This window comes from Mustela nigripes, chromosome 16 (assembly GCF_022355385.1).
Source record: "Mustela nigripes isolate SB6536 chromosome 16, MUSNIG.SB6536, whole genome shotgun sequence".
Taxonomy (NCBI): domain Eukaryota; kingdom Metazoa; phylum Chordata; class Mammalia; order Carnivora; family Mustelidae; genus Mustela; species Mustela nigripes.
In genome coordinates this window covers 7,380,621-7,389,438 of record NC_081572.1, presented here as the reverse complement: position 1 = coordinate 7,389,438, position 8,818 = coordinate 7,380,621, and positions in this window count along the sequence as shown.

Genomic DNA, 8,818 nt, shown 5'->3' with positions numbered 1-8,818 from the left:
GTTTTGCCCCAGCTTGAAGATGGTCCATGACAATGGGTGGCTTAATCCTGCCTCTGAGTAGAGAGCCCACTCCAGTAAGTTGCTCGAATCAGGTTTGCCATAAAGTAGGACTCTGGGCAGGTCATTTCACTTTCTGGAGGGACCTGACCTATGGCTTCCCTAGATCTATTCGGAGTCCCTTCACCATCCTCCCCCCGCCACCCCGGGGGTTAGCCAAGGTGGTCCAGGATGGAAACCTCAGCACCTCACCAGGGCCTGATGTCTGCACAGCTTGGAGCCTTGGTGATCTGAGGCCCTGCCCACCCCCCCACCCCCCCACCCCCCCACCGCCCCGGCTATTCTTGCCCACCCTGGGTGCTCTTTCATGTTGGCTCCCCGCTCTAGGGAACCACCTTTCACAGGGCAGAGGGAAGCTCTGCTGGGCACCCTGGGAAGATCCCAAGGGCAAGGCCCCCCACCATGGGGGAAAGTCCACCTCTGGGGTGGGGGCTCTTTTGCTTCTGAGGGATTTAACCCACATCAGGGCGTTGGGACAGCCAGTGAACCCAGAGAGCAAAACAGCAGTTCATCCCCATAGGTCTTGGGGACAGGACAGTGTCTGATGGGCACTGGAGTCTCCAGTGTGGGCCGGCATACGTGCATCGAGCAGGTGAATGAATGAGCAAAGTCCAGAGCCCGGTACACCCTCTTCTCCCATTTGCAGCTCCAGCCTCGAACTGAGCTCTGTCTGGTGACAGTGACCTTGCTGGGCCATATACAGGGTTAGGGATCCTCCCAGGATGGCAGGTCCCAAAGCTCAAGGGGCTGAGGGAGGCGCTGTGTCTCAGAGGCCCCCTGGCCCTCCTTGGCAAGGGAGACAGGCTGCGCACCAGGCTGGGGCTCTCTGGAGGCAGGAGGTAAGCAGTCAGCTTGAGCTGGACCCAAAGAAGGTGATAAGGTGGGTCAAGGACCGGCAGACAGAACAGAGAGGCCATGGAATTTACTAGAAATGAGGCCAGATGTGGGGTCAGAACATCTGGGCTGTGTGACTTTGGAGGAGTCAGTCTCTTTGAGTCATATCTGTAAAAGGGGACAGTTACAAACAGCCTTAGGAGGTTATCAGGAGGATGGACGGAGATAAAGCATGTGACCTTGTTTTGTGAACTGTCAAGTCCAAAGTAAGGTTTCTGGTTTCTGTTATCATTGTTAAGTCAGACTTTAGCCTCTGGGTTCCCTCCTCTATCCTTCTGCCAGGGGAAAAGACAGACACCCCGCTCCCCGCGCCCTCCAACTAGAGGTTCTGGGTCACTGTGCGTTGTCCCGTTATTAACATGCTTCCCCTGACCACTGAGCTGGGACATTTCCAGGGAGGTGCGAGATGGTATGAAGTATCTTGTTTATCTGGGAGGGAGGAAAGGATGGGAGAAAAAGACACAGTCAGGGTTCTGGGTTCCTCAGAAAATTAGCATAGACTTCAGCTAAAGATAGTGAGTCTCAGAAACATGGATCCCGGAAGGAAGGTTTCATGTGGTGTCCAGATTTCTGAAGCCCCATGCTTCCACCACCAGTGACCTCCCCCCGACACATACACCAGGGAAAAGCAAAAAAACCCAGCTCTGGGCTCCTCTTGGTGCTCCAAGGGCCTGCCGCTCTCCATTGAGAACTCAGACGCCTGAGGCCAATCTGGGTTCAGATCCCACCTGTCACTGTATGACCTGAAAGAAGTCACTCGGGTTCCAGGGGGGGCTCAGTGTGCTCATCCGTAAATGGGGGGCATGTGGGTCCCTACCTCATGGAGGTGGGGTGAGGCTGGTAGAGAACGCAGGCCAGCCTTCAGCCTCAGGCTGGGGCCCCACGAGGGCTCCTGATGTGGTCGCCGGCTGGTCTCTGAATGAAGGGCTCATGTTAGACCTCTGGGAACGCGTTTGTTCCTGAGCATCCCCTCCTGGGGCAGAGAGGGGCCCATTCTCATCAGTGTTACCCCGAATCAAGCTAACAGAAAAAGAACGAATGCCATTATCTGTAAGAGGCAGTCTGGGACTTCGGATACTGATAAAGGAGTCTGCTGGGCTCCAGGTGGCCCTGGAGGGGCTCGCCCAGAGCCTTCTGCCATTGTCGCTGGAGAGGGGTGGGTAGACACCAGCTCTGCTGGAGGCAGCCCTTGATAACCAGAAACCCTCCTGGGCCCCCGAAAAGATGGAAAGAAAAGCAACCAGGGGGAAAGAAAGAGCTTTTGTCCACACCCGGAAAGGCTTGTTTCCTCCCCCAAAGCCCAAATCAGAGGTATATTGGCCTAAAAGGGGCACTTGGAGAAGGCAAGGCCGCTGTCAGCTGTTGAGAGTATTTTACTCTGAGTTAAGAATTCTACATCTCTGTCCCACCCAGTTGCTTTTACTCCCAGGTATCAGATTAAAGACAGAAAAGGCTAAGTACCCTGCCCAAGATTCCACGGCTAGCAAGTCCACTTTCTGGACTGAAACAAAGCCAGAGTCGTCGAGACTTGGAGCCCACGGTCCCAGCCACAAACCCACAAGATGGCAGGAAAGGAAACTGATTCCAGCTGAAGCATGAATGATCTTGTTACTATACTCGGCCACGGTAGGCAAGGGAAAGTCACTAGGGCAGACGGGACACCCATCCTATCGAGCAGACACACAACCTTATCAAGTCCAGGAGGGTTCTAGACGTTAAAGGGGGCACGTCAGTCCAGGCGGTTCTTAGGGGACCTCTGCCTGTCCTCGTTCCTTCTATCACTCCGTCTCTACCAGCCCGCATCCACCCCAAACACTCCAGTTAAATTCCTTCCTGGAGCTCAGCGCGTGGCCACGGAGTGAAGAGGAGGATGCTTAAAGCCAAAGGCATCACTCACCATCCTCTCTGTCCCAATGTGACGTGACACACGGACCCACATGTTCCAAGGGCTTAAAGGAACAACCCCCTCAAATCAGGAGGTCCTTGTGCCTGTGCCTTTGGTTGGGGTCACTCCTACCTCCTTCCCTCCCTTTGCACTGAGGCCCCAGATCCCAGATCCTTGGGCTGACCTGAGGCCTGTGTGCTTCTGTCTGACGCCAGGATTTCCCTCTGCTTTCCTAGCCCCCCTGGGCACCCAGAGGGAGGTTCCTCTAGAACAAACAGGTTCTAAGGGACATCTGTCTCTCCTCTGCAGTCTCTTCCCATATTCAAGCCGATGCGATTGTGTCTTCAGCCAGTGACTGCAAAGAAGCCACAAGGACGGGAAAGGGTCTGGTGTTTCGGTGTCCCTTACTCTTGTGGGAAGAATAAGGCAGAGGTGCCAGGAAACGTGTTTCTAGGCTGGGTGTAATTGTCAAAGCCCCTCATTGTGTCTACAGGGTTGGTTTTCTCTAGAGTTTTCTGTTTCCTGTAAGTACTGTCTTGCGTGTGTGCGTGTGTGTGTGTGTGTGTGTGCATATCTCTGTGTGTTTGTACGTGCATATGTGCATGTGTGTGTCCTTCCTCGGGTCCTGTAAAGCCTTTCAGTCATAACAATAACTCAGCCTGATGTCAGGGCTAATTTACACTTCCTGGCTTGATGGCTTGACGCCACAGGATGCTAGCTTTCTCCTCTACCCAAGTCCTCTGTTGCCTTCACAAGCCAGCTGTGGCTGAAGACAGCGGACATGTCAGGTAAGCCAGCAATGAGGACTCAGTTTCAAGCTGCTGATTGCCCAGACCCAGACCAGTGGAGTTTCTGGATAACAGATAAATCTTGACTGAGTGGCAAGCAGGGATTCCTCTAGAAAAGCATACTTTGCTCATGGAGGGGCACCCGAAGACACAGAAAGAGAGCAGGATGAGGAGGCATACGAGCCTTGTAATTAAATCTATAATAAACTAATTGCATGGAAATTTGCACGAGAGAATATTTCCCCCTTCTATCCCAGCACATAGTTTGGCTGCTTAGGGCTAATGATTAGAACGCTAGCAGTCACCCAGGCCTCCCACTTTACAGAACAGAAAATAAAGTCCAGAGAGGTGAAGTGAATTTTCCAAGGTCACACAGCCCTCTAATAGGGGGGATAGGATAGCTCTCTATTAGGAACCTGGGGGGATAGATGATTTCTTCTAACCCTGGGCCAGCACTTGTCCTGCTGCATCGGTAGTTTTCAAATATTTTATTTTCTTAAGTAGGGACTCCTTCTCTCTATACCTCAAGTGAAACTGTACGTGATCTAAAACAGATCAAGGTGGCCCTCCTACTGAATTTGCAGTGGGGTGAGCCTCCCAGAGCCCCACCTGCTTTAGCTCTGGAAGGTCTTCTGGGAGGTCCCAAGACATCAGGACACTGAAATTTACACCACCAGTCCTAACAATAGTAAGCCCTCAGGACAGCTTTGTTTCCACACGGTTCCAGGCACTTCTCTGGGGGCTTTTGCATGTATTAGATCGTTGGATCTCCAGAAAGCCCTGTGAGCGCATACCCTGATGGGGGCTGCAGGTGCTTTGCGGAGCTCTGTCATCTACACATCCTGGCAGGCAGCCAGGCAGCAGGAACCTGGGATCTTGACATGGGATCGTTGCTAGTTGAGGTGATTTCTTGCACACATGCACTCTGTCCCCACGTGGGTGATCCTGTCCTAGCAACCCAGCTCATCCCTGTCCTTCCTTCCCATTCTCATGTCATGTCATGGCCCCCTCTCCCCACAGGTGTGGAGAAGGCATGGCTCCAGCTCGGGCAACTCTGTAGGCTTGCAGAGCCCACGGCAACCGTGTGATCTGATCCAAAGGCAAACTGGTGGCCTGTGGGTTGGATGCACCCTGAAGATCTAGTCCATTTGCATGCACAGCTGTTCTGCACAGGAGTCTGCAAAACAGACTCCTTCCAAGCAGTCATTTAATCATGCTTCTAGACTCTATGGGTCCTAGGAATGGAGACTAAGGACAGAAAGAATGGTTTGTCTCTGTTTCATGATGTAAGCCGTCTCTGCTGGGAAGACTGAAGACAGGGTTGGGGATGGGCAGGTAGAAGTGGGTGGGTATGGGTGGTGTGACTCATTGGTTGGGGGCTGGAATCAGACTGGCTCACCTTCACTCCAGAGGTTACTCCTGGCTGTCAGCCAGAACTCTTCCCTATGGCTTTTCCACATGGGGTGGTTTGGGCTTCCTCATAAGATGGCGGCCAAGTGTCCAGCTCAAGCATCCTAAGAGAACTGGACAGAAACTATATGATCTTTTATGACTGTATTGGTCTTTTAGGGCTGTTATAACAAACTATACAGTGTGGTGACTTAACAGAAATTAATTCTCATAGAGAATTCAAAATCAAAATCAAGTTCAAAATCAAGCTATCAACTCAGTTGGTTTCTTCTGAGGCTACAAGGGAGAAGCTGCTCCATGCTCCCTCTCAGCTTCTGGTGGACTCGGGCATCCCTCGGCTTGTAGACCCGTCATCCTAATCCTGTGTCTTCCCTTGGCCCACTTCCTGCATCTCCACACTGTCTTCCTTCGGTGCCTATCTGTCTCTGTGTCCAGTTTCCCTTTTCATAAGGATGCCAATCATCTTGGATCAGAACCTACCTCCTCTTAACCTGATGATCTATAAAGACTCTATTTTTAAAGAAGGTCACATTCACGGGTCTTGTGGGTTAGGACTTGGACATCTTTTAGGGTGTCATAGCTCATCCCATGACAATGATCTTCAAAGTCACATAGCAGGGCACCTAGGTGGCTCAGCTGGTTAAGCTTCTGCCTTTGGCTCAGGTCATGCTCTCAGGGTCCTGGTCCCACATCAGGCTCTCAGTTCAGGGGGGAGTCTGCTTCTCCCTCTCCCTCTGCCTGCTGCTCCCCCTGCTTGTGCACTCACTTGCTCTCTCTCTCTCTCAGTCAAATAAATAAATAAAATCTTTTAAAAAGATCAAATAGCCTCACTTCTACTGTAGTCCTATGCCCTTCCCACCCAGGTTCAAGGGGAGGGCTCCACCTTTGAGTAGAAGGGTATCAGAGGTACCTTATAAGAAGAGCACATGTGATGGAGACCTACTACAATCATTTGGGGAAGATATGATCTGCCACAACAAAGCTTGCTATATATATATGTACATATGTATATGTGATTGCTAACATTTAGGCTTAAGGAAATTTACATAAAATATGGGTTTCTGGATCTTGAAGAATCAGAAAAACCTAGAACATGGGGCTCTCACCCTGCCTCACCCCCCTCCCAGTGGCAGCAGTCAGGGAGAGCTGCCCCTTTCAGGAGGCAGCAGGTTCTTCAGCTTGACCCACTTCCTGAGCACCCTTCTCTGAGGGCCATTGTCAGCTGTCATCTTGTCACTGTGCATCACTGTGCGTCCCTTACACTCAGCCTGCTTCTCTCCTATATGGCCTTGAGGTCCACTCCCGGGGCCGTGGAGGGTGTCCCGTTCAATGGTCCAGGTTGTGCAGAGGAAGCTCCCCGGGGCAAGACCCCCAAGAACTACCCCCTCAGGAGAAGCAGCCGGTGTCACGACAAAAACCACTGCACCCCGACTCCAAGAGCTGACAAGAGGGCCACGGAAAGGAACCAGCTTCTGATTCAGGGCCCAGTGTATGCAGAGCGGGTCTAGACAGGAGGACAAGGCTGGACAAGCTCAGACAGCTGGCTGATTACAGAGGGCAGGGTGAGGAGGAGTGGGGAGGTGAGCTGGAAAACTGCAAACAGATGTGGTCATATTCCCTCTAGCCCCGCCCCTAGGGTCGGCCCCTCCCCCAAGGTCGGCCCCGCCCCCGCCTATTTCCTTCCAAGAAATGACGTGGGGGCCACTTCTGAGATAGCTTCTCTGACTTCCCACCATTCCCATCTGTTTTCTAGAACCGTCCGGATGTTCCCTGCTATTGGCCAAACCCCTTTACAACTCATGTCACAAAAGTAAACAATCCAAGATCGCCAACTGTAGTTCAATGTCATCCTGGGAGCCTTGAACTAGAGCAGTAATTTTCTCAGCAGGAGAGACCATGGATGGGAAGCAGTCCAGCACTGGGAGTCAGAGGAGAGGCTCCAGCTCTGGGTCTCAGGCAGGAGTGTGGGCAGCTCCCTTCACCCCCAGGAGCTCTCTTCTAGCTGGAACCCGGGGTATTTTGGCTGGGGCAGTCCCCAGGCATCGGGGGTATCCCTGAGGACCCAGGCCCTGAACTTCAGGCAGGTTCCTTGGCCTCTCTGTGTTTCAGTTCCTGCCTTTGTGAGACAAAATGAGTTAATTTATGCAAAGCGGCTAGGAAAGCACTCAGCCAAGGGTGAGCTCTTGCTCGTGTGTACCCATGTCCTTGACCGCACCTGGGTGTCTTCCATCTACTGATGCTGTTGTGTTCTAGCAAAAGATTGGGAATGTGGAGCCTTGCTTTGTGAGGCTGTGAGGTGTCCCCAGGTACCAGGCACTGTGCCAGACCCAAACAACCAGGTAGGTCCAGCCACTCCCTCTGCACTTACCCAGCAATGGCCACAGAGGGAGAGAGGGCCTCCCCCCACCGCCCGAGTTATGGTCACGGGCATCTGTGATTAATATTTTGCAGATTGGTGGTGGGTGAGGGTTTTTCCTGACCTCAGGGAATGACTGTTATTTGGCTCTTACTGAGAGGTGGAAACAATTTAAGAAGGGGGAGGTTGGGGAGAAACAGGAAAACAAGCATCCCATAGTTGCCAATTTCATTCAGGGCTGGCTGGTGCTTTTGTACAGAAAGCTAAGACAGCCGGGGGAGGGAGCAGGAGGGAGGCGTGAGGTCTGGGAAGTGCCTGGTCCTGGGAAGGAGGCCAGCCAGCCTGTGCGAGTCTGTTGAACTTAAACCCTCCAAGATAAAAGACACACATTGGAGCTCCAAGGAGAGCCATGGCACGTTCCCTGGGACCACGATAACAAAGGACTATCGATGGGGGAGGTGGCTGAGACCAACACAATTTTATTCTCTCCTGTTCTGATGGCTGGAGGTCCAAAATCAAGGTGTCCACAGGACCACACTCGCTCTGAAGGTTCTAGAGGAGGCTCCTTCCTGGCCTCCTCCAGCTTCTGGTGGCTCCTGTAGTCCTTGGCATTCTTGGCTTGCAGAAGCGCCATTCCCATCTGTGTTCACATGACCTTCCCTGCGTTGTGTGTCTCTCTGTGTCCGCTCCTCTTATAAGGACACCTGTCATTGGATTTAAGGCCCACCCTACTCCGGTATGACCTCACCTTAAATAATTATATTTGCAAAGACCCTACTTCACATTCTGAGGTTCCAGGTAGACATGGATTTCAGGGGAACAGGAGTCAACCTACTATAGCACCTTTGACTCCCTTGCCTGGGGGTCACGCCATAGAGGTTCTAGCATACATGGACTTGACCGGAAGCCACTTTAGAACTGGGGTCAGTAAACTCCTCTTGTTTTTATATGACCCGTGCGCTAAAAATTTTTACATTTTTAAATGATTCAGAAAAAATACAAACCAGGATGATATGGCAGTACACGTCAGAAGTATAGAAAATTCCAATTTCCATGTCCCTAAATAAAACTTGATCAGAATATAGCTACCCATTCACGTATATATCATCTTTGGCTGCTTCCTTGCTAGGACAGGGACTATGGGGCTGGAAAAGCCTGAAATATTGACCGCTCGGCCCTTTAGGGAATACGTGAGTGTTCACCCCTGTGAACGTCACTATCCTGAAACAATGTTTCCTGCCTGACCTGAATCCATCCAGAAAGATCCGTCCAGGTCGAGCAGGGTCTGACCCCTGGCTGGAGGAAGCTTGGTGGTTAAGGGGCAGTGGTGGTGGTGTTGGGGGGGGGGGGGGTGTCGTGCACCGTGAAGCCAGCCAGGCCTGGGGTCCAGTCCTGGCTCTCGCACTTACCTGGCTTTCCCTGTCTGGG